The 25,433-nt window shown below is 35.5% G+C and overlaps 1 protein-coding gene across 4 annotated transcripts in view; it reads right to left on the bottom strand.

Annotated features, from left to right (window-relative positions):
• The window catches only part of Mgat4c (MGAT4 family member C), a 651,962-nt gene that overhangs the window by 361,384 nt on the left and 265,145 nt on the right, over window positions 1-25,433 (bottom strand). For all 4 annotated transcript variants that reach the window (XM_052753229.1, XM_052753226.1, XM_052753231.1 and 1 more), the window contains one exon: window positions 14,727-14,837. The gene's annotated coding sequence lies outside the window, so the exon portion shown is untranslated. The remainder of the gene's footprint in view (window positions 1-14,726; window positions 14,838-25,433) is intronic.

Below are 25,433 nucleotides of genomic sequence, written 5' to 3'. Positions count from 1 at the left end.
GTATTGAGAAGGTATTTGACAATCAACATGCCCATTTAATGCAACAACGATGGTGAGTTTGTCAAGAAGATTCCAGATACTCTCCAAAAAGTACTGGCTATTACCATTGCACTTAATTGCTCACAAATCAAGCTGGAATTGTGTTGGAAAGTCCCTGCCTATTTGCTTTCATCATGTTGGGAAATGTTTGCAGGTCACTGGGGGAGAAAAGTCATTAATAGTTTTAATCAAAATTAAACCCTATGTGTAGCTAGAGTTTTCCTGCCTGGTGCACAGTCAGGACAAATCTCTCTCACCTGCCAGTCCCACAGCCACTCAGACCTGACCAAGTAAACACAGAGACTTATATTGGTTACAAACTGTATGTCCGTGGCAGGCTTCTTGCTAACTGTTCTTATAGCTTAAATTAATCCATTTCTATAAATCTATACCTTGCCACATGGCACGTGGCTTACCGGCATCTTCACATGTTGTTTGTCATCATGGCGCCTGGCAGTGTCTCTCTCAGCCTTCCGCTTCCCAGAATTCTCCTCTTTCCTTGTCCCGCCTATACTTCCTGCCTGGCCACTGGCCAATCAGTGTTTTATTTATACAGAACGATATCCACAGCACCTAACGATATCCACAGCACCTATGTGATACACTATTAGCACACTATCAGGCAACCTATACCCTTTGGTCAAATTTTGGCATTGTGGTTATGGGAGTAATCAACCAGTATCTTATGCATGCAAGGCTAAACGCAAAGGGGGAATTCATGCCTGTAATGTAACCTTGGTCCATTGCCCACAGTTGGGATGGTTATAAGCACCTTGATTTTTAAGACAGAATCTTTCACTGAAACTACCGATCATACACAGTTAGGCTAGATTGGCTTGCTTCCTTCTGTCCTCTCATTTCCCTTCCCAGTGCTCAGATTACAGACATGCCTGCATGTGTCCCTGTCATATGGATGTTGGGTATCTAAATACAGGCCCTCATTCTTACAGGCAATCACTAATTGATCCAGAGTCTCCAGCACAAAAACGGTTTATCTTTATTAGTCTAACACAAACAATATGACCTAGATCCCAGGAATTCTTATTGCCTTACAGACTTGAACAATCTCATTTGAAACAGAAAATATATAAATAAGGAAATGCCATAAAATCAATACGATTAAAATAATCTAGAGATGGAAAATGTTTAGTGAATGATTTCTAACATAATACAGCTAAGAATTGATGGAGACTGTATTGGATCTCCATTATCTTCTAGAGCCTTTATTGTAAATAAATGCATATAAAATATTTTGTAAATATATAATCAAAGAATACACATTTTTCCAGTTTCAAAAATGAAATATTACAAAAGACTTGTGGTAGTATACACTATTACCTTAATAGTCTCATTTCAAATCTACTTATCACTTGTAAAACATGATTAAACCACATGTCTGTGTTATGCCAGAGTGGAAGGGTTTATAATACATAATAGGCCACGAATAAATACACATTTGGAAAAAGAAACACAAAACTGAGTTTAGGACCAATAAAGCTATAGGTAGACAAAAGGAGAAAAGAAAATCAAAGAGATTGCGAATGTAACTAGCAGAGAAAAATGTAGAAAGTTGACAGGGTTTTGCCAGGAAACAGCTTGTGACTTTGAAAATAATGTTGGCTGAAAGTTGAGATCAAATATTCTGTTGAAACAACTTCCTAGAAACATCCTAGTGTTTTTTTTTTTTCACACTGAACAATTTTCATGTCTTTCTGTAGATTAGAGAGTTATTACAGGCATTGAACTAGGCTTATGTTAAAAATAGAGCAAAGTCTGTTTCTAAGACTTTATCCACTATAGTGTGTGTTTCAGTGTTATATATTCATGGTGGACCAGTATAACACATTTGTCTATTTTTTCAAAATGTATTTATTTTATGAAAGGCTCTAAATGGCTATGTTTAATATGGAAGAACAGTTAAATTATTAAATTTTATAACTTCTCTTACTCAGAGAATTTCTTCCTTCTACACATTTCTAAGTTCTTTAAACCCAGTAATATTTATAAATGTAAATTGGGCATTGGACTTCAATAATAAAACAATACATTTTCATGTAGGAAGTGCCTAGTTAGAGTCTACATATTCAAAATAAACAATGAAAAAAAAACTGGTAGTTTTTCAGGCTTTTTAATGTGTGTGTGTGTGTGTGTGTGTGTGTGTGTGTGTGTGTGTGTGTGCATATAAACATATACTTACATAAAACTCATGTAAGGTAAGTATATAAATCATGCAAACATAAGTTTGTATCCACGTATAAACTTACATTGATCAATTTAACATTTAGATAAATAATTTCCATTTCAGCTGTACTTTACCCTTATAGATGATGAAAGAAACCCATTACTTTAGCATGAAAGAAGATAAGGTAGAATGGGGGAGATTTTATGGTTTTAGATAAATATCATGCTTAGATGCACCAGGCTCTGCTCACTCCCCATGGAAGGCCTTACCTTCTTGTAGGAGGGAATGGGGGGTGTTTTGGAGGGAGGCTGCAGGGGAGGGAGGAGGGAAGAGGGGGATCTGTGATTGGCATGTAAAATGAATAAAAAATTTCTGAACAAAAAATATCGTGTTTAAAGTTGTGGGGAAAATTAAAGACTCACAGTCTGATAGATAAATAAAACTTGGAACTCAGTTGAGAATGAATGGATCATTCATGTAGTTTTGTTACTGTTTTTGTCCTATTCTGTTTGATTTCATGACATTCTGTTATGACTAGTGGGAAATAAAAAGAAAACTGTTTCTAAATGCTCATGGAATCAATACATTTTTTCTTAAGAAAATGGATGCATGTAGTGACCTCAGGTTGAAGAAGATTATCTTTGAATTCTCATTTCTAGGAGATGTCTTGAATATAAAATCCATAAATAGTTCTCACTTTCTATGCAAATTTTGAGTGGAGGGCAGAAAGGCATAAGAAATGTTAGGAATAAAACAATTAGTTTAAATACGATTCTCTTCTGTCTCTTTCAGGAGAGACCACGGCAAAATCTTTCTTCTAGAAACAAAAGATAATGTTGAAATACGAACTGGAATCATGGGTTATTCATATAGGTGGCAAAGATGCAGTTTGGAAGTTTTCTGAGTATGCACATTAATAGATAAGTTTATTCATAGAATACTTAAATTTTGGCAAGCTTTAAAGCTAGGGCAAATCTCTGCAGCGTCTCATACTGAGGTATTTCCAGGCTATCTCAAAATATTATGAGGTTTCTCCATAAAATATAAACCATAGAAGATACCCACAATGCTTTAAGAACCACACTGTTCTTTGGCTTTATGTCAACTTGCATTTTAATGCACCCAACAGTTTACAACAGCTCTGGCCTAGAAAGATGTTCAGCATATAAAGCTTACCACAAAAGCTACTTGGCCTTAAACAAGCCCAATGGGTCAATATTTATCTGATACAACTTTTCTTGTAACATCTGAATCTTCCTACTTAATTAGCAGGATGCCCTGAATGTTTTTTTTTTTTTTTAATTGTACACATTTTGAAACTATTTTCCAACAGAGAATATAAACATGGACCACAGGAACCGAATGAAATGTTATATCAGTCAGAATCTGAATAGCTACTCTGGGGAAAACATACACACTTTAAACTTGAGTCTTTTTACTTGACTTCTGAGTGTTCCTATGACAGAAATAAGGCTAAATATTTTCATGAAATGGTACTAATGTACTGATAATTTGTCTCACAAGAACTTTTAGGATATACCTCAATTCACAACAGTTGCTCTCTCCTGCGCAGGAATAATAGCATAGGCTTCTGGAAATCAGGCTCTTTAGGACATGTATCAAATATTATTATTCTGTGTATTAATTATACCAATAACACTTTGGGGAAAGAATTTTTCCACATTTTACAATTTTCCAAACAGCTTCATGGTATTTTAAAGACTGTGGATTAAAAATTAAACATTGAATTTATAAATTAAACACAAAAGCTGAATAACATATCAATCCACCATTGACTAAAGGGAAGCAATGTGTATAAAAATAAAACATATTAGACATTGTGAGTTTTAATCTAAAAGTCACTCTTTTTTTTCAGTTCTTTTTTTTTTAATTTTAATTTATTTTGCAATACAATTCAGTTCTACATATCAGCCACGGATTCCCTTGTTCTCCCCCCTCACCTTCCCCCCAACCCCCCCCCCCCCATTCCCATCTACTCCAGGGCAAAGCCTTCTCCACAGCCACAGACTGAGGTCAACCTGGTAGACTCAGTCCAGGTAGGTCTAGTCCCCTCCTCCCAGGCCGAGCCAAACAATCCTGCATAGGCCCCAGGTTTCAAACAGCCAACTCATGCAATGAGCACAAGATCTGGTCCCACTGCCTGGATGCCTCCCAAACAGATCAAGCCAATCAACTGTCTCACCCATTCGGAGGGCCTGATCCAGTGGGGACCCCTCAGCCATTGGTTCATAGTTCATGTGTTTCCATTCATTTGGCTATTTGTCCCTGTGCTTTATCCAACCTTGGTCTCAACAATTCTCGCTCATATAAACCCTCCTCATTCTCGCTAATTGGACTCCCAGAGATCCACCCAGGGCCTTGTCATGGATCTCTGCATCCAGATCCCTCAGTAGTTGGATGAGGTTTCTAGCACATCAATTAGGGTGTTTGGCCATCCCATCACCAGACTAGGTCAGTTCGGGCTGTCTCTCGACCATTGCTGGCAGTCTGTTGTGTGGGTATCTTTGTGGATTTCTGTGGGCCTCTCTAGCACTTTGCTTCTTCCTATTCTCATGTGGTCTTCATTTACCATGGTCTCCTATTCCTTGTTCTCTCTCTCTGTTGTTGATCCAGCTGGGATCTCCCGCTCCCCCAAGCTCTCTTTCCCTCGACCCTCGCCTTTCATTACCCCCACTCATGTCCAGGCTGTTCATGTAGATCTCATTCCATTTCTCTGTCATTGGGCGATCCCTGTGTCTTTCTTGGGGTCCTGTTTTCCAGGTAGCCTCCCTGGTGATGTGAGTAGCAGACAAGTCATCCTTGTTTCATGTCTAGTATCCTGCTATGAGTGAGTACATACCATGTTTGTCTTTCTGAGTCTGGGTTACCTCACTCAGGATGATTTTTTCTAGATCCATCCATTTGTCTGCAAACCTCATGATGTCATTGTTTTTCTCTGCTGAGTAGTATTCCATTGTGTATATGTACCACATTTTGTTTATCCATTCTTCAGTTGAAGGGCATCTAGGTTGTTTCCATGTTCTGGCTATTACAAACAATGCTGATATGAACATAGCTGAACAAGTGCTCTTATGGTGTGGTTGAGCATTCCTTGGGTATATGCCCAAGAGTGGTATAGCTGGATCTTGGCGGAGATGGATTCCCAATTTTCTTAAAAGTCACTCTTGATTATTTAAACCTAAGTAGAGGTCAACTTCAGAAGATAAACTGAGTTACTAGTACTTTGATGTCACATACAATGTTTTAAAACAAGAATTAGAATTATTTTTTTTAAAAAAAATAGAATAATGAATAATGACTTGTGAATGAAATCAAGGACATTCAGTAATCTAGGAAATTTTTCTATTGAGCAACCCACCATTTCCAATTAAAGCCTCTTATGCTTCCTAGCTATTTACCATTTTCTTAGCTTAAATACAGGTGAACTGAAGCACAGATTTTTTTTTTTGACTTGACAGACATAATGTTTATGTCGAACATATTAAAACACTGTGTGGCTCTATATGGCTTCTGTAGTCACTCAATACAGAAGAGACAAAATCAGTTACCTTCCAAATTTACTCATAGAAAGGAAAAAAAAAGCATGTCAATATCAATGATAAATTCATGTAGTTGAAAAACACATCACTTTTGATCTTTGACAATCATAAAATTAGTGCAGCATATAAAAAGACAAATACACCAATGCCACTATTTGTCAGAGTGTTGTGTAGTCTCAGTCTGACCCATAAATAGGTGTGGATTGAACCAAAATTAAGCCTGTGAGACATGACTTTTTATGGGCTTTAGCTTGAAAAGTAATATAACTGGCCCTAGTATATTAAGAAAAACAAGACAAAAAAAACCTAGTAACTAATGAAAAAGGAATTTTCGGGAGCATAGCAGGGGAGTTGGCAGCAGAACATGGAGTGGGGGAGAAAATGATCAGAATGCAGAGCATTTGTACGAAACTGTGAAAGAACTAACTTTATGTATAAAATTTGTTCCAAGAAAAATAAAACTTTTCTTCTACCAAAATAATTCAGGTAGTCTTTTGTCTAATACCCCATAATACATCAGGACATTATAAAATAGTCTAAAGTGTAAATGGACCTGCCGTTAGGTGTCATTTTGTTATAATAGCTTGATTCCCTTCCAAGTTTTTTTATGAAGCAAATATGGGGCGTGTCTGGGTAACAATGACAGACTGCTTTTCAACAGCGCATCCCTCCAGCAAATGTTTAATATATCAGATTGGTAAAAGTCAGAACGCTTGCTACTCTGTCCTGCCAATATCAAATGCTGGGAGTTATCACCAATTCACTGAGCTGTGTGGAGTAGGGTGACTGTTGTCCAAAGGTGAAAGGTATACCTCACAAACGTCAGAATAAAATGATCCTTCGGAACAAGGTTTCAAAAATCATTAGAAAATCAGTTCGGTCTTTTAAGATGATTTTTAATTCTTTGCCAATGCTGATAGATTAAGTGTAAGTTGATCCTAACTATGTCTATTAGGTAGTCCTCAGACTACAAGACATTTTCTGTTTGTATTAAATAGCACACGTTTTGTTTCATTGTAACATCTTAGTATATTAATATTGAAGTCAACATCCAATATTTGCTGCTTTTAACTGTCTAAACCAATATCTTTATTGTTGTTGTGTAATATTAAATAAAATTATTTAATGTGGAGGGCTAATATCATATCACTTTATACGTATTTTTTTTCCAAATTAACAAAAACCCAGGAAGTCTCCAAAACATATAGCAAACATTTTTCCAATTCCATCCATATTAATGAATTTTCTAGAAAATAAAAATCTAAAGTTTTGGCCACCAACAGAATAATATCTCCCCTTATTTAATGTATATGTTCCTGTGGGTACTGTGCATGCATGTTGTGGAGGATTGCTAACACTGAATTACACTGCATTAAAATATGCACATATAAGAATACTATATTATATAAGTTGCTTTCTATTTTCATTGACAGCTTATAATGTAAATAAAATCATACCATATGTGTAGATATAACCAACCGTGTTATTAAATAAGAAACACAGAACCAATGCAAAGAAGAAAGCCAAGAGGTCAGAGCTAAGAGCTAAAACCTTACCCTTCCTCCTGCGGTGGTCCTACCTCTCTGAACCAGAGCTACTTTCTGTGTTAAAAGTCTTCATATAGGGGGCTGGAGAGATGGCTCAGAGGTTAAGAGCACTGACTGCTCTTCTAGAGGTCCTGAGTTCAATTCCCGGCAACCACATGGTGGTTCACAACCATCTGTAATGAGACCTGGTGCCCTCTTCTGGCCTGCCAAGGCATACATGCAGACAGAACACTGTATACATAATAAATAAATAAATCTTTAAAAAAAAAAAAAGTCTTCATATAGAATTTCTGTTCTGCCTTCTCATTGGTTGTAAAACCAACTACATGACCACCTCGTCACTGCCTGTCTGTACAGACCTCCAGGTCTTCTATGGTTGGTATTAAGATTAAAGGTTTGTGTATCCAATGCTGGCTGTATCCCTGAACACACAGAGACTTACCTAGCTCTGCCTACCAAGTGCTGGGATTAAAGGCATGTGCCATCACCACCCAGCTTTCCTATGACTTGCTAATAGCTCTGACCCCCAGGCAACTTTATTTATTAACATACAAATAACATTTTAGTACAAATAAAATATCACCATACATATGTCTTTAAATTTGGTTTAGAAGTCTCATCCTCGAGAATATGAAAGTCATTGTATGTGTGCACTTCTAGGAGTACATACCACCTGAATAGACTGTTCCAAAGCAAGCTTCAATTGAATAAAAGGAAATAAAGATGCCTATGTCTTCTGGATAGTCAGTTTTCCATTTTCCCCCCAGAAATATTTTTGGGGAAAAGTAGGTAAGTAGCTGTTCACTAATTTTTAAAGCCTATATCACCAAATATCCAGAACCACATTTGACACACACTACTATGACAAACTCCCATTCTTTCATTTGCAACAAAAACTGCTTTGGCACTGTTTAACATTAACAGAGTTAATTTTTTCCTGATTTGATTCTGCCCACCTACTCCTTCAGCACTCAATGGCAATAATGCATCATGCTTCGTCCTCAAGATGATGAGAACATGTTCTAACTTAATTTTATACAGAGTTATGTTTTGAACATACAGTAAAATCTCTTCCTTTTTTCTGTGTAAAAAAGAGATGGGTCACAAAGTTACAGAAATTCTATTTAACAATTAGATTTCAAGGTTATCAAACATACACAGTTGCAAGCAAGCACACTCACGCCTCTCCCACATTCAGGAAGAAGAGAGATTCTCTCAGAAAGTACAATCACACTGGTCCAATAATAGAAAATGTCATTCTCTTTTATGTGATAGAAATGAATTATCTCATTGCCGTATATTTTCTAAAATGTCAATGAAGGTGAAGAACCTTTTTAATCCTTGAAATATTTAAAAGCTATTCTAGTAAAGATATCAGCTTTAAATGACTTCATATTAGGTTGGAGAACTAAGAAATATTCACATTATACATAATCCTTAACCAAAATTATTTCATCTCATCCTATAAAATTGATGTAATTATTTCCAAATCAAAGATGAATAACTGAAAGTTAGTGGAGCTTTGTTTAATTACCCACCTTATTAACAATAATAGGTGATGGGATGGAGGAAGGAGTACCACTCTGGCTGTGGAATCCATTGTATATGTTCTTAACTATACTTCCATGAGCAAAGGTGGGAAGAAGTACAGAGGGGAAAGAAGCTTGGCAAAGCAGAGTTCAGTCCTGTAGCTGCCTCTGCACAACTGTGGGTAGGACAGCTGCATTTGAGCAGTATGTTGAGGACCTATGTCTCAGGATCCTAACATTCAAACTATCTAGTTATATTTTTAAAATGGCAAATTATACTTGTGTCTTAATTAGGGCTATAGCTGTGATGAAACACCGCAACCTAAAGCAAGATGGAGAAGGAACGGTTTTATTTGGTTATTCCACAACACTATCCATCATAGAAGGAAGTCAGGACAGAAACTCAAAGAGGGCTGGAACCTGAAAGAAGGAGCCCATGGAGGAGTGATGATTACTGTCTAGTGGTTTGTGGCTTTCTCAGCCAGCTCTCTTATAGAACCCACGACCACCAGGCCAGGGGTGGCACCACCCACCAGGAGCTGGGCCTTCCCCATCAATAACAGGAAAAGCCCCATAGGATTGCATACAGACTAATCTTATAAAAGCATTTTCTTAATTGAGATTCGCTCTTGTCAGATGAATCCAAATTTTGTCAAGTTGACATAAACCTCGTCAGCACAGTCTGATAAGGTAGGAAGGAGTTAATGCTGCTTATATAATCTTCCACTTTTCTAGTGGAGTTTTACTATATAAATATCATTTTATAAAATGATGTGTAATATGGGAGACTCCATATATCAAAATGTATATATTTATTTATCATCTTCTTGTAATAATTTATAACTTGTATGTTTAATAATTTTGTGGGTTGGATACAAAAATTAAGTATAGTATCATATTATAGATGGAATTTTCAAACCAGTGACATTACAGATCTACTTATATCTATCTATATCTATATATCTATATTTATATCTATCCATATCTATCTGTCATCTGTCCATCTTTCTAACATCTGACTATATATCTATCCTGTTTATCCACTTCATCATCATAACACTGAAATTTATCATCTCTATAACTATCTCTGAATATAATAGTTTTAGTGCAATGAAAATGGTTTAGCTTTTGTTAGCATCTGTTCACCACGGTGAGTATATATGGGAATTGGTAACATTAGCACATGAATTTGGTAGTACAAGCAATACTGAAACAACTTAATTATTGAAAATATCATATTATAGACAATGAACATAATATTAGAACAGAGTAATTATGAGATAGTAATTACTGTTCAGAATAATCTGGCAAATTATGCTTTGAATGAACAATAAATTGTTTACTTATGAACTTGTTAATATTCACCTAGACTATTTAGTCTCTTTAAATCAAATTATAAACACAGACATCCTGTGACTAGCTAGGACAGAACCAAGTTACCAAAACCCCATTCTTGAAAATGTACTTTTCAAATTTAATTAAAAAATAGATTTTCATATTTATGTATTAATCTAAAAATGAGCATAGTTCTCTTTATATTGAATACTAAATATCAATAAATATTCCATGTAAAACTTTCCAAATATTGTCACTCACATCTCACTAATTTTTAAATGAATTATTAACACTTTCTTAGAAATTTTCATGCTTATGCAGTCTCTTCCTGAATTTCATATTCTCTCTCTCTCTCTCTCTCTCTCTCTCTCTCTCTCTCTCTCTCTCTCTCTCTCACTCTCTTCTTCTCTTAACCTGTTTGGGTTCAGTTATAGCTTCAGGTATGTTTACAAAAGGTCAAAGGGAAATAATGGAAAAGGGAGGTTTAAATTAGGTTTATGGATGGAAAGATTATGGATGGAATACAGAAATGGGTAAAAAACATAAAAGAACTTTGAAAAACAATCATATGGAAATCTGGTACTACAGAAGCCTATTAACACACACACACACACACACAAACACACATACACATACACAAACATCAACCAATCTGTGAGTATAACTCTCAATGTATCAGTGTCATGCTGACATAAACCTAGCCAAAAAGCCTGATAAGGAAGGAAAGAATTAACATTGTTTATAAAATCTTCCACTATTCTCACAAACTTCAAGGATCACTGTGGACAAATACCATAAGATTTTAAGGGCCAAATGTGGTTGGAAAATACAAAGACATGATGTTTTACAGATGGCAGCATGGTAGATAGACATAGGAACATCAGCAGGTGTGGCAGTATGCACAAGACCTGTACAAGTTCAGTCCAGAAAAAAATATTCTAACATGGAGAAGGGTGATGTGCACAAATATCACACACCTTGCTGAAGAGCTATTGATAGCTCTTGGGAGACAGAGAGAGGATGAAGTAGCAGGTATGGGTTTTCTCTTAAAGAGCAGGTTTGAAATATAACAAGCAATAGTTTGTTATTCCCATGATGTTTGTGCCAGTATTGCACCAAAGAACATTTCTTTCCAGCCTGGTCATTTCTGTAGCTCTTACAGTTCAGAGATTTGTAAGACTGAAGATTGCATTTACCCTCTGTTAGCATGTCAGGCACCTTCCAGCACTATGGAAGCTAGGCAGCCAAGATGGAGTTTTTCAGTATCAACTTGACTTTTTAGTAATCTCTCTCTTAAGTGTGTGATGTCTTCAGTATTATGGTCTTCTTGTCAAGGTATGAAAGTATAAAGTTCTGGGAGAATCCACAGCAACAGATTCCTAATGTGACTCAGTTGGTATGCTAGCCCATCTCTGCTCTCTTCTGTAATTCAGTGTGAGTACCCTGTGTGCATGAATGTGTATACATGTGTGTGCACATCTGCATGCATGTATGTGTGCATTGTGATCTAACAATTGCTGTTTCTAAAGGCAAAGAGGGTGAAAAAAATATGACTATCCTGGTAAGATTTATTTTTTATATAAGCATAATGTCATATGTGGGAAAGGTAGTACCTTAAGTTAATACTTTTTATTCTTGTTGCATGTTATTGAGATATTAGAAACATGGAATGTTAAAGCAATTCTTAATATTGAGTTTTATAATTTGGACAGGTGATAATGCAGCTAATGATAATTTTAGGCCCCTTTATATTAAAATTTAATCCAGAGCAGAGTTATTTCTTGTGGGCTACTTTCCATATAACATACATACCAAAAGTACAAAAAATGTGTTGTATTCAATACATGTACATTAATTTTGGTTAGTTCTATGCAAATTTTGTCTAACAGATTTTGATTATACTTAATTCCCCCTCCCTTTCCAACTCTGATTCAGCCCTTTTCAGTACCCACTCAACCCTATCCTTTTCTTGTTTTAATCCTTCAGTACAAAGTTTTGGTCTCCAAATAATCTTAGATGTGAAGTCTTTCTTTGGAGTGTGGTTGACTTAACAGGGTGTACACTCTTAGGGCAGCTAACAGTTGTCAATAGCTTCATGGCTTTTAGTGTGATCATGTATGTGAATGATAGAAATGGTAGGGAAGAAAGAGAGATGGCCTTGATGAAACTATGTAAGCTCATGAGTGTAGCAGAATCTTAAAAGTTCTTATTAATAAAATCAAATCTGGGGCCAGGTATTGGGGTGAACACTGGAAGATCAGAGGGACAGAACAAGCCACAGCTAACCTCACCTGGCCAACTTCTGTAGCTAGAGTTTTCCTGCCTGGCCCACAGTCAGGACAAATCTCTCTCACCTGCCAGTCCCACAGCCGCTCGAACCCGACCAAGTAAACACAGAGACTTATATTGGTTTCAAACTGTATGGCCGTGGCAGGCTTCTTGCTAACTGTTCTTATAGCTTAAATTAATCCATTGCCATTAATCTATACCTTGCCACATGGCTCGTGGCTTACCAGCATCTTCACATGCTGTTTGTCATCATGGCGGCTGGCAGTGTCTCTCTGACTCAGCCTTCCACTTCCCAGCTTTATTCTACTCCTTGTCCCGCCTATACTTCCTGCCTAGCCAATGGCCAATCAGTGTTTTATTTATTGACTAATCAGCAACACATTTGCCATACAGAACATCCCACAGTAAACTTCTCAGCTGATCTTGTTTCCTCAGACTGGAAGCCTCTGAGTCCTTACCCAAATGAATCTCAGCTGAACTGTCCTGCTCAAAGCCTAAAAGCTTAACCAGCTAAAAGCTTCTAGTTTCTGGTGTTCACGCCTTATATACCTTTCTGCTTTCTGCCATCACTCCCTGGGATTAAAGGTTCACTTTCTGAGATTAAAGGCGTGAGTCACCATACTTGGCTGTATCCTTGAACACACAGAGATGCAGGTAGATCTCTGCCTCTGGAATGCTTGGATTAAAGACATGTGCTACCACTGCCTATCCTCTATGTTTAATATTGTGGCTGTTCCATTCTCTGACCCCAGTAAGTTTATAAGCGTGGACAATATTTGGGGAACACAATACCACCACACATGAGTTGAAGAAAAGATCCATTTGTTAAATTAGAGAATTCACTTCTCCTTTCACCCAGCATCCCCTTGGAGTCTCCATTGCTCAAAGTACTCTTTGCTGTCTGTCCTTAGTCAAACCCTCACTTCAATGGAATAATTTTCAAGCCTATTTGCTAAATGTTCATTAAATTTGCACAAAACTTTTACATTCATTTTAATTAAAATTTAAGAATTTTCATTTCTAAAATAATGATCAAGGTAAATGGGTCCTAAAAAAATTTAAAAGATAGAGGGAATATGAGCATTTAGTAGAGACATACAAATTTTTGCTAATTAATTATCCTTTTGAAGCTGTGTATAAACCCCCAAAGGGTTATATTCACACCTGATAGGCACACAAATAAGGGTGCAATTTAGTAGCAGAACTCAGTAAAATTGCCTCATTCAAGATTTTTTCATTTGAAAGATCAGAATTATCTTCAAATGAAACTCTTAGGTTGGAAAGATTCTTTTGATAGTTACAACATTGTTTTATGAAATTAATGCTTACTAAGATAATGAAGCTACAAAAGTAAAACCTGAAAGTCATAAAACCTTGTGGATTTACACTGTTATAGCACATAAAATGGCCATTATTTACAATTAATTTTGTAATTAAGTTCAGAAGGTCATATACAATTCTACTTATACACTTACTTATGAATTTTACTTCCATAAACACATTTGCCTGGATGGGCACAGGCACGCACACATATGTATATAGAGAGACATGTATATATGTAGATTTAGACACATGTACATATAGATAGATATTAATTTTTTTCTTAGGAGTTTAGACACATGAATTCATGGAGAGCTGTTGACATGTAGAGCTTTTGTATACTTATTGAAGAGCAGTACAGCCTAAAGATAAGAACAACAAAGCCACACACGTTACACATTTATGCACCTTTGTATTGTTTAGTGATAAAAGGAAAATCCATATATAAACCAATTCACTCAGCGTTCTTACCTACAGCTTTCCAATTCTGAAAATGAAAGGAAGTTAGAATGTCTGTCAATAATCCCCAAGGTGTACTTAGTGGTGGTGAGTGGGTGGCCATTCATTACATTATTGGACTGAAGAAGACTTAAGCACATGGATTAACTCACTATGGTTTCAATAGCCTTCATCTCAACCAGAGTTATAATATTAAACATCATATAACCTCACAGTCATTCAATGCCAGGTAGTTCTAGACTCCCATACTTCCTATACAAGTTTAAACACGGACAGCAGAACTTAGTGTTACTGTTTATCTTGCTACAACATAAGGCAAAAAGCATCATGAAAAAAAAATCTCAAAGCAAAAAACATTTTATAGCTTGTATCTCAAAGCAGCTGCTTCCTGTCTGACCATGCTATGGTCTGAAACGATTTCTTATCTAACTCTCACCATAGCAAAGAAACAGAAAGCATCTCTTACCAGAATGGAATAATGCTTCAACCTTGCTGTTGCATTTTGTGGAGTTCTTCTTTGAAAAGACAGATCCAAAGCAGCTTTGTGTACACCACTGATCTGGCTGATCTCCAGTCCCTGTACAAAAAAACAGTGTAATTGGCTCTCAAGAAAGTGGTGTAAACATTCATCACGATGGCAGTCGCATGCTGAATCTAGTCACTGTTACCCTTGTAGACTTTTTCTAAACAGGCCAATTACATTCCTCTTTTCAGTCCCAGCTGTTTGAATTTCTCCATTCAATGCTGAGATGAATATCTTTGAAGAAAAAATGGAGTTGTGTCCTTTCCACTGTATGGACACCTTTAGTTTCTTAAAGTGCCATCTCACACTTAATAAAAAAAAATACACACATGACTTTAAATTAAAACTATATCATTCTATAAATTTATTGAGCATTTGCAGGCCTTTGTATTTTATAACTGGAAATACTAAGGCTACTATTTATGCCTTATGGTAATGAGGTGTCAGCATTATTAAGTGTCTTTCATTGGTTATTTGGTAACAGTTAAGTGAATATTCTACATCACTCTTTTTCACAGAAGTCACATCAAATATGCTTACAACATGCCCTGGAGTCTGAATCCAGCTGTTCTGTGTTTCTAAGTCTCATTAAATATTCCACTGTTCTTTTGCCCAAACCTTCAAAGGGGCTCAGACACAATCACATCCTTTAATTTTTATGGGAGCAGTAGAGAGGGTCACACAAGCCTGGCTCTTTTTCTGATTTTTAACATTCAAATTTTATGGGAACACTAGGTGATTATAACTATAAGTGGCATAGTCTTGTTACTAAGTGAATTTGAATGCTAGATCAAAATGTAAGCCCAAATTAAAATAAAATTACAATTTGAAGTTGAATCATTCTTTGTGGTGATCTAAGCCATAAGCTGATCTTACAGCCACACAAGCATGTTATCTTTGTTTTCCTTCCAGAGTGTGTAAAGGCTGGTTAGCAGTTATTAGCTCTGTAACAATTGAAAAAGTTAGAACTAACTGTGTAGAAAGAGTTGCGCTATCAAGTGCAGTTTTAGAGCCATTATTTTGCTTAGGTAATTTATATAAATTAAACACACATACAAAACAATCTTATGACTTTTTAAATTAAGACTGCATAACTTCTAAAGGGTCTAAATTATTTCAGTTCATGTTTTTTTTTACAAGCAAGTAAAAATTAGATAGTCTTCAAATATAAACATTTATTGCTGAATATTTAATATCATCCATCAAACTGAAGACAACCCGTAAGCCCTGAGGTTGAATTTTTATCATTTGTGTGTTCAAAAATTATCTACCAAATATCCATAAAAGATGGGTCTTTGAAAAACAATATGTGTAAAGTACACATTTGTTTCTTGAACACTAGGGACAAATAATTGCAGAAGACACAGAATGACAGGAAAGGATGTTACTTAAAATATCAGATTTTTAATGATTTTACTGCATGAGTTTCTATTAATTTAAAAAGGAAAATGGGTTCATCGATAATCTGAGCTAATGATTTAAAAGTGACTCTGAGCTTATTCACATAATATTTTGAGATCAGTGTTAAGATATATTCAGCCATTGTTTTCAACATCACATTTATTATATTGTTCTATGTAGGCACAAAATAATTTCTACAGATGTCACAGTCAGATAATGGGCTCCAATGTTTAACTCAGCTATGATTACTTTAGTTGTTTGTATGAATAAATCTACAGTGCCATGATCTCACTAAATGAATATATTAAAATAATGCAGTAAAAATAAAAGACATACCCCTATGGTTTCATATCATATAAATAGCCTAAATTATTTTCAGTTCCAGTTATTTTATTTTGTTATGAGTGTTCCCTCTTTATTTATCTGTGTTAGATAACTCTACAGCGTGGGACTTTTTTTAACATTATGACACAGCTTTTGTTATTAAAATTATTCCTTGTAGATAGATTTATGAATACCTGTAGAAATAATAGTGAATAACTGAAATTCCAGCTGCTTTGGGTCACAGAAAGCACCTAATATACCCCTAAAGAGAATGTAATTCCCGATTATTTCTCTTACTTTAAATTCCTGACCATGAACAACAAACAAACATTAACTATCATAGAGAATCTAATTATGTGGGATAAAAATGCCTTAAAATATGCTGAGAAAGCTATAGCTCCTGTACACATGTATGCATTCACCCTAATACCTATCATTTGTTTCTGAATTGACTCCTAGTCCATTTAGAATGATCAAGGAATGTTGTCATGGCAGTCCTCATGTGCAACAATTATTCCATCTTCAAAATTTTTTTAGCAGTGTAACATGTTGTTTTAATATTCCTGCATATTTAAAGTTAAAGCTCACTCTCTCACACATTTCTCTTATACAATGCTCTTCCCTAATTTGAAAATAATACAAAATATCTTTTGCTCTTCTCACCAATGAATGCTTATACACCACCTCAATTTTCAAGTCAGTGAAGACTTTTTATTTAACTCCTAAGGATTGATTAATTCCTCCTCAAACCTTCTCTTTTCATATCTAAAAATCCTTCAATCCTTTACATGAAGTTCTTTGAATCACAAACTTATTGTATGTCTTCTTTGCCTAAATAATTCTGAATTACTACTTGCCTTGTCCAGTAGCTTCCCAGATATGAATATTATCTCTGTTCTGTTGACTACTAAGTTTTTTCTGTATCCTGACATTTCTATTGAACTCTATATGATGCTCTATCATATATTGATACTGTATATTGATTCAAACTCTTGGCTCTCCAAAAAGAAAAAAAAATCACTAGTTGAAGTGTGGCCAAACAAGTAAGTTGAATATATTGTATCCTTTGCAAACCAGACCTTTCTCCATTTTCAATAGTTTAGCAAACTTCAACAACTGAATTGCTCTATTAATGATATGTGATTTTTTTTCAGACTAGCTTCAAGAGAACCTAAATACAGAGAAAGAAATCAATCTATGACTTGTTGATCATGAATTTAATAAGAAGTATAAAACTGTTCCTTCAAAAATTGTTTACATTTTCTTTCTTGTTAGGGTTATTATCACAGATAAAATCCACTGGGACCAGGAAACTCGATAGCAGAAAAAGAGTTACTAATGTAGCAAAAGAATCAGAGATACACTGTCCAGAGGGGTGATGGGTTGAGGGGAGCTCAGAGGTGTGGAGGGAGGAGAAACTGTGGTCGAGATGTGTTGTATAGGAGAAGAATCTATTTTTAATACAAATTTTAAAAATTCACTCTGAAATTCATTTTGTTTTTCACTTTAGAACTGATCCTTTTTTAGTGTTATGCTTAACCTATATATCAAATACCTATTTACAGGCTTTTTGTGTGTGTGTATTAACTAATGGACTGTCAAATATATTCCTCAGGATATATTATTTTATTGACATGCTTGTGATACCTGCTGCAATGCTTATGGTTCATTTTGTACAGATGATAAAAATCATCAAATGCATCAAGTTGATGTATTGAAGTAAGAGAATAGTAATATGAATAAACATTCATCTCAGGAAAACAACTACAGATAACCTTGGCAAAGTAAATACTGCATTAATTTTCAAAATAATACACCCTTTAATACCACCACTACTTTTTATACACTTCCTATTTATTATACAACTGCTTTAAGATGATGCATATTTATTAGGTTAATGTCTTAATTAATAAAATAATTAAGAATGATCATGTATATTTTCTTAATGCATTTTCTATCGCATTATTAAAATAATATCCATATTGTCTTCTGCATAGACTATGATTTATATAAGATGAAAATGCTATCTGGCTTAGTTATTTCATTCTTCTGATGTATCTGAATGTGATGGGACATGGAAGAAAAAACATGGCTGTAGCATGAATCTTAAAAAGTTCTTATTAATAAAATCAAACCTGAGGCCAGTTATTGGGGTCAATGCTGATAGATCAGAGAGACAGAACAAGCCACAGCTACCTCGCCTCGCCGGATCCTCAGTTGGTCTTGTCTCCTCAAACTGGAGGCCTCTGAGTCCTCATTCAGAATGGGTCTCAGCTGAATTGCTGCTCAAAAGCCTGAATGCTTAACCAGCCAAATGCTTCTAGTCTCTGGTCCTCACGCCTTATATACCTTTCTGCTTTCTACCACCACTCCCTGGGATAAAAGGCTTGCTTTCTGGGATTAAAGGCATGTTGAGTCACCCATGCCTGTCTGTATCCTTGAACACATGGATTTCTGCCTCTGGAATGCTAGGATTAAAGGCGTGTGCTACCACTGCCTATCCTTTATGTTTAACATTGTGGCTGCTCTGTCTCTGACCCCAGATAAGTATATTAGCATGCACAATATTTGGGGGAATACAATACCACACATGGCTATTACAGTTATCAGAAAAGAGGGATAAACATGTGTAAAATTGGGTAAGTTTTTTTTTTTAAACTTAATTATAGCTGTATATCCATTTCCTCATCTGTGAACAAAAAAGGATGGCAATAAGCATGATGGTTTGATTTTGAATTATAATAAGGTAATTCTACATTTTTAAGATAACTTTATTTAAGGTAACTCTAAATAAAGGAAACTCTAAATTTATATTAAGGTCCATTTAAAAGGGAACAAATTGACCTTTATATATAGAAAACGTAAGCATTGTATATACAAAAGTTTTCATATAAATACTTCAAGGTACAAAGCCGTGAACTGATCTATAAATGCTTACTTATCCATGCATAACCAATGATTTGTAAAAAGCTTACCTTTGGAATGTGATGAAATGAAGAGAATAATAATGAACAATACTAACGAGAAAGCTAATAACAATGAAACTCTAAAGTGGGAAGACCCATTTTGGAACTGTAAATTTTTAAAAATTTAAGTCCTACTTTGAGTATCTACCCGTGACATAGTACTTTAGCCTGAGGAAAGAAAAAAAAATTGAAAATATTTGAAGGACCTTGATTATATTTAAAATAACAAGAACTGGGTCAATAAGATTGCAAAAGTTCAGAGATCATTATCTACTTGTAAAATAAAAAATCCCACACTGGTTACAAATCTGTCATGCTAAGAAGGAGCAAGATTAAGAGATTTACTTTCAATGAAAAGTCCTTGGGTTGACCAGAGTCTAATCCCATCACTATAAATAGACTTGATTTACAATCTTTCTCAATATTTTTCCACGGGAAAAATGAAGATTGTTTTCCACAGAGAAAAGGTTAGTGCAAAACATGAGAGGGAGTGGTGATCAAGATAACGCCAAATTTAAAGAGATAGTGAACGTATAAATGATCAAATTTCAAAATAAATAAACACCCAAATACATAATTGATTGGGGATGTATTACCCTCCCCCTGTATTTGAGCATGCCACCTTACAGTATTAACTAACTCTGGCAATTTCAGATTTGGCTTAATGTGTACGTTAATCTTAAATATGGGTAAATTAAAATTTCCCCTATTCCTAAATATAAAATAAAGATATGGCTTGCATCTTATGAACTACATTCTGTCAGAAAGCAGACCAAGGATTGTCTGGAGAAGTGGGTTGTGCCAAGCTTTGGGATGAGGTGGGGACATTATTCCATACTGAAAGCTTTTATCTGTATCAAAATATCTACACTAAAAGAATGTACTGGTTGTAAATTTTATTTTAATTAAACTTGCTAATTCTAAGGAAAAATTATAATGACTGTGCACAGAGAATTTATGAAGAGTTGGATATGAGCACAGCCCTAGCAGTGTACCTATAAGCTGATATTCACAGATGTAAGCTGTGCCCTCTGGGGATCATGACACTGTTGGGCTTTGGAACCATGCCTTATGGAAACACATCTACCATGGAAAGCTCATCACAAACAGCCTCCTCCCTTCCTTTCACCTGTGCAGATCCCAATTTAATAAAGTCAGTCATGCAAAAGTCAGTTCTTCAAATCACGTTAATCATCTTTCAGCAGAGTTAATAGGTTCCATAGTGAATATGATGTTAATCACACTGTTTTCACATTACCGAAGCAGTGAGTAGGAGGTCATAATAGCATTGACTGTCACTACAAAATAAACTATTTAAAAATAGCATGCAAAATAATGTTAACTTGAATTTGAAGGGAGAATATCAGTAATATTATTGATATTTAAAACCCTTTTCTTAATCTCCTTTGGCCTTTGACTCTTATACCCCTTTTATCTTCTTCTTTTTTCCATTTTCTGTAATCTTATTTTTTATTCCATTATAATTGCATATTTATGGAACCTTTCTTATGGTCCTGTTGCTTGTCTGAGTGTTAGATACTTTCTCTTTTTTATCTCATTTAACTCCTTCACAAGGGCTTTCATCTCCCTCTTTCAAAGGAATTCAATTCTTTTATTTTTATTTCTATATTAAGATATTGACTAATAGTCATGTATGATTTAATAAACTCTTTACAAGGGTATCATTCACTTCTAAATTTATTTTTTGCCAATATTATCCTTTTTTATTATTTGTGGCCAAGTTTTGACATTATTTAGTCTTCAACTTTGAACTGTTAGCATTGTATATATATATATATATATATATATATATATATATATATATATCACATTCATATTTCTATCATCCTTTTCAATTAAACATGCAAAATATATTCATGCAACTTAAATTTTCCTCAAGTTCACATTACTATTATGACTATATTGAGTCTCATACTTTAATTAACAATCTTCAATTATAGTGTGCCAGTTTTCAATTCCATAATTGGTATCTTAAAACCTTTCTGGATGATGGATGGTTCTGATAACTATTTGCTGTGGGATGGTCTGTATGTCAAGTGTGTTGCTGATTGGTCAATAAATAAATCACTGATTGGCCAGTGGGTAGGCAGGAAGTTTAGGCGAGACAAGGAGGAGAAAAAACTGGGAAGTGGAAGGCTGAGTCAGAGACACTGCCAGCCGCCGCCATGACTAGCAGCATGTGAAGATGCCGGTAAGCCACGAGCCATGTGGCAAGGTATAGATTAATAGAAATGGATTAATTTAAGCTGTAAGAACAGTTAGCAAGAAGCCTGCCATGGCCATACAGTTTGTAACCAATATAAGTCTCTGTGTTTACTTGGTTGGGTCTGAGCAGCTGTGGGACTGGCAGGTGAGAGAGATTTGTCCTGACTGTGGGCCAGGCGGGAAAACTTTAGCTACAAATGGTGTCCAATGTGGTGGCAAGAGTTTCCACCTAAAAACTGAGAAAAAAGATTCTAAGACGGAGCTAAAAACAGTTCCTAATTGTCTCTCTCAAATGAGCGGCAGCTGCCGGTTTGAGCTACTGGCAGTTCCTAGGGTGCATGCTCGACCTGCAGTATGGCGGGAATGAGGCCTCTGCAAGTGTCACATTAAGCTGCGTGGTGGATTTAGCCTTTGCTAGTATAAAACAAAAAAATGAGGTTTCTGGGCTACACGCTGCTTGGATAAAAGCATAGACCCACGACAGCTCCCAGAGCCAGTGGTAAACTACCACCGCCACGTTGGGAAGCTGAGGTGGGCGGAGCCAGCAGCCACAGCTGCTGCAGTTTAAAGCAATAGATTCACAATAACACAGATTCAGATGTAATAGTTTACAATGTGTGTAAAATATATGTAGGCTTGAAAGAGACAAAAAAGGTGATATATACAGTTATATAAACAAATACATAGTTTTAAAAAATAAAGTCTTTAAAGAGACAGTAAAATTAATATAAAAAATAAGCCACATAAAGATGAATATTACACAGAGAATCTGGATTTTGTTGTCTTTGGGATTTTTAACTGCAGAAAAACATTTGATTGTAAAGGCTGTTGAGTTATGCCAAAATGTATATTTTAAAGGTACCTTGACTTCAAAATTTGAATATAAGGATATATTGCTTTGGAAAGGAGACTCTGCTTTTGTTCCCACAGAAAGCCAAAGGCTATGGATTTGTTCCAGATTAATATACATCAGGTTTGACCAGCCAAGACCCCCTGAAAAGTCTCTGATGACACCATGGCCCAGATGATCCAATATCCAGAATGGTTTGAAGGCAACTGGCTCAGACAATACAGCCTCATGGACTATTCCATAATCCTAAAATTTTCTTTGTGTCCCCATAAGATACAGTGCCCCCCTCCAGCAGGAAGTAGTAAGAGAAGCTACGCCCAAATTTACATCACTGATTGGCCAGTGGCTAGGCAAGAAGTATAGGCGGGACAAGAAGGAGAATAAAACTGGGAAGTGGAAGGCTGAGAGAGAGACACTGCCAGCTGCCATGATGACAAACAGCATGTGAAGATGCCGGTAAGCCACGAGCCATGTGGCAAGGTATAGATTTATAGAAATGGATTAATTTAAGATATAAGAACAGTTAGCAAGAAGCCTTCCATGGCCATACAGTTTGTAACCGATATGTCTCTGTGTTTACTTGGTTGGGTCTGAGCGACTGTGGGACTGGCAGATAAGAGAGATTTGTCCTGACTGTGGGTCAGGCAGGAAAACTTTAGCTACAACTATTATTTTGAAAAAAATGTGATTAATAAGTTTTTAAACAAAAAGAAGATTTGGTTATTAAGAAGTTGTGATCTGTTTTTTTCTTTAAAATATCATGCATAATAACACAAAGATGATTGTAGTGATTATGATATGATTTTCAATGGACCATCACATTTCACACCATTGACCAAAAACATAGCAGATATTTTAGAAATAACTTATATAAGAAACATTAGATAACTCTATAACTCTATATTAACCAACCTTGAACTTTTAATGTACTACATTTTAACCCATTGTTTTGTTTAATTACAATTTATTTAGCTTATGGTATAGAAGAATGTTTTTTCTAAGTTGATGACAGTCACAAACTGTATAGTGTATAGTTCAAATTAGAGTTGATGAACAGTACAGACAGAGCTAGTGTTAAAAGCAGTCAAACACACACACACACACACACACACACACACACACACACACACACACACACACAAATCTACTTTTTCAGACTATTTCTCCTAACTCTTGTTGTCTTACCAAGGTTAATTTCCGCCATAGAAGTCACATCATCCCCCGTTTCTTTTTGTGCTTTTAGAATATATAAGTGTAGCATACTGTCTTCAATCTTGTTCTCTGACTTTCCTTTCCACTTTCCTTTCACAGACATACTTTTCCCTAGGTACTTAAGGGTTCTTATCTAAAGCACCTAAGATTTCTGTGGCTTCCTTCACCAAGAAACCTGCATGGTTCACACACAATGAGCTAGAAGGTTAAGACCCTGAAACCCTCTTTTCAGTAAGTGACAGATGAGAATGAGAAGTTAAGTGCCTGTGCCATCTGCATGTTTTAGACAATACACTATGTGACATGGCCCATATAGCTCTGTATCATTTAATTAAATTCAACTTTTGGGAAGATACCAAGTCTTCTGGGCATGGAGAGATGGCTCAACACTTGAAACACTTGCTCAGCAATCATGAGAACTAAAATCCAGTTCTAGCAACTGTGTAACTAGTCAGGCACTGTGAACACCTGTAAACTGTATAGGAAGGGTTCAGACGCTTTCTTCTGTTTTCTGCTTATGTACATGTACACATATACGTATATGGACAATGGTGACAAGTAGCATGAAAAGTAAATATAATAAACCTTAAAAAAACAAAATAAAGATTCAACAACAACAAAAAACTAACAGTGCAGTAAAAATAGATCATTAACCTGAGTGTTTTTTCAAAAGAAAACATGCAAATAACAACAAGCCTATTTAACAATAGTCACTAACACAAATAACCAGAGAAATCAAAATCAAAACCACAATATAATGTCATCTCCCTCTAGTTACAGTGGCTCTTAAACCAAAGACAAAAATCAAGTGTCTGTGAGCATATGTAGACTTTGATATTCTGTGGAGGGAATGTAAATCAGTACAGCCACCAAGCATAACATCATGACAGTTCCTTTAAAAACAAAATCATGATTGACATAGTATCTAAAAATCCCACTATTTGTATATAAGCAAAGAAAATTTACTCATTATATCAAGAAGATACCTGAACTAATACTTATTTCTGCCTAATTGCATGTCCCTAGTATTGATACAATCACAGTCTCCATTAACAGAAAAAAGGACATATGAAATGTGAAAGGTGCAAAATTGAATGCTTTTCAGTTAAGGAAAATTATCAACTTCATATGGGGAAAAACAGGAAAAAAACAATTCTAAACAATAAAAAAACAAACAACAAAAATCTGCTGGATGTCTCACCATTCCTGATTTCAAGCTGTACTACAGAGCTATAGTAAAGTAAAACCACATAACATTGGTATAAAAATATACATAGATCAATTGAATCAAAATAAAGAACAAGACATGAATCCACACACTTTTGGACATCTGATTTTGATTAAGAAGCCAGAAAAACACTCTGGAAAAATAGTAAGTTTAACAAACGGTACTGGTCTAATTGGATGTCTGTAAGTAGAAGAATACAGGTAGACCCATACTCATCACCCTGCACAAAACTCAAGGCAAAATGGATCAAAGACCACAACATAAAACGAGATACACTGACCTGACAGAAAAGAATCTGGGGAAGAACCTTGAACTCATTGGCACAGGAGAAGACTTTCTGGATAGAATACCAACAGAGCATGAACTAAGATCAACAAATAATAAAAGGATCCACAAGAAACTGAAAAGTTTCTGTAAGGCAAAGAACACCATCATTTGGACAA

The sequence above is a fragment of the Peromyscus californicus genome, unplaced genomic scaffold (assembly GCF_007827085.1).
Source record: "Peromyscus californicus insignis strain IS unplaced genomic scaffold, ASM782708v3 Scaffold_24__1_contigs__length_46423439, whole genome shotgun sequence".
In the NCBI taxonomy this organism is placed as follows: domain Eukaryota; kingdom Metazoa; phylum Chordata; class Mammalia; order Rodentia; family Cricetidae; genus Peromyscus; species Peromyscus californicus.
This window is presented reverse-complemented; position numbering and strand designations above follow the sequence as displayed.